Here is a 1,835-nt window from a genome sequence, read left to right as displayed (position 1 = left end):
TTTTTCGAGACAGGGTTTCTCTGTGTAGTCCTGGCTGTCCTGGAACTCACTCTGTAGACCAGGCTGGCCTCGAACTCAGAAATCCACCTGCCTCTGCCTCCCTAGTGCTGGGATTAAAGGCGTGCACCACCACCGCCTGGCTGAAAAGCTAGCATTTTAATAATGGTATGTCATTGTTCTATCTTCAAACCAGACCTGCTGCTGCTGAGGTTTTCATCTGGGCAGCCAGGGTGGGGTTGTTTAGCCTCCCCAGTACTTTCTTGTTGATTGCTTTTGCCATTGTTGGACTGAATGCTAAGCCTGTGGCAATTTATTAAGTCCTTACCGTCCTGCACAAACAGCCCTTGAGGGGAGATCCTCCAACCGTTTTCTATGTTTCTAAGGAAATGAGCTCCCTTCTGCCGTATGCCATGGGACTTATCTTCAATGTAGCTGTGTACAGAAACAGAACCCTTCCTTCTAATTTTTTATGTTTGCAAGATACCTGCAGCTGGGTTAAGTCATGAGCCCTTCCCCCAAAATCGTTTTACAAAGTCAAAGCTACTAGGTAAATGAAAGTTTTCTTACGTTAACTTCAAAACATAAACTAACGTTTTTACTCAAAACCACTTGTTCGAAAACATGGCCACACCAGATTTGGAGCAGAAAAAGAAGAGCTTAGAGCACCTTATTTATGCTAAATGCAAGAACTTACCCAAAGAGCAATAAGGACATACTGGAGCAACAGTTCCTGCATCACCCCATCAGACCTGCACCGATGTTCCCTTAACCTGTTCCCCATCTCTGCCTCTGCTTCCGCTATGGCCTCCCTGAAGTCTTTGGACTCCCTGAACACTAACCCATTTGGAACCACTTGTAGCCTGCAGGTACACAGTTATATGCATATGTCACTATTGTGTCATATGTGATCTGAGAGGTGATATTAGTAACTGAGAATAAAAGAATTCATGCTTCCCAATGGTCGGTTATTAAGAGAATTCCAGGCTAACACAGAAACGACTACCAATGAAAACCACAATCCTTCAGAATTTATCATTAATAAATGTGGACATTGTAGAAAGCTACAGAAATGTCCATCTATGTTTCTGGCCTAGTATCCCAGTAAAAATCCCTCACAGGTGGGCCCTCTATTTTTTGTGTTTTAGTTATTTCTAGATGTAGTCACATTGACAACCAAGAATAGCTATGGCATAGACTAAATTGTTTCTCCACAAAATAAACTCATACACTGAAGCCTTAGCCCTCTAGGGCCTCAGAATGTGACTACATTTGAAGAAAGTTTTCTCCCAGAACTCATTGGTTAAAATAAGGGTTTTTGTTGTTTGTTTGGTTGGTTGGTTGGTTTGAATTTTGAGACAGGCTCTCACTGCCCTGGCTGGCCTGGAACTTACTACGTAGACCAGGATGGCCTGGAACTGACAGAAATCCACCTGCCCCTGCCACCCAAATTCTAAGATTAAAGACATGTGCCATCACTGCAACTGGAAAATAATTATCTTAGGGTGGCTCCCAATCCAGTTATATCTTGTTCCTTGAAGACAGAGTTCCACCACTGCTAAGAAACACCAGAAGCCACTTGCAAAGAAGGCTGCTGGAGACCCAGAGTCATCTGCAAACCAGTGGGGAAGAGCTTTCAGGAGAAATCCAACCAGCTGATGGTCTAGCTTAAACTCACTCTCAGTCCCCAAACTGTGGGCAAATAAGTTTCTATTAGTTAAGCCATCCAGTCTGAGACATTTTGTTACAGGGGCCTTAGCAGACGTCTACAGCCTTTCATGGGATTTTTATTATCTATCTATCTATCTATCTATCTATCTATCTATCTATCTATCTAT

This window comes from Grammomys surdaster, unplaced genomic scaffold (assembly GCF_004785775.1).
Source record: "Grammomys surdaster isolate TR1022 unplaced genomic scaffold, NIH_TR_1.0 134, whole genome shotgun sequence".
Classification (NCBI taxonomy): domain Eukaryota; kingdom Metazoa; phylum Chordata; class Mammalia; order Rodentia; family Muridae; genus Grammomys; species Grammomys surdaster.
The sequence above is the reverse complement of the archived record's forward strand: the minus strand, read 5'-3'. Positions refer to the sequence as shown.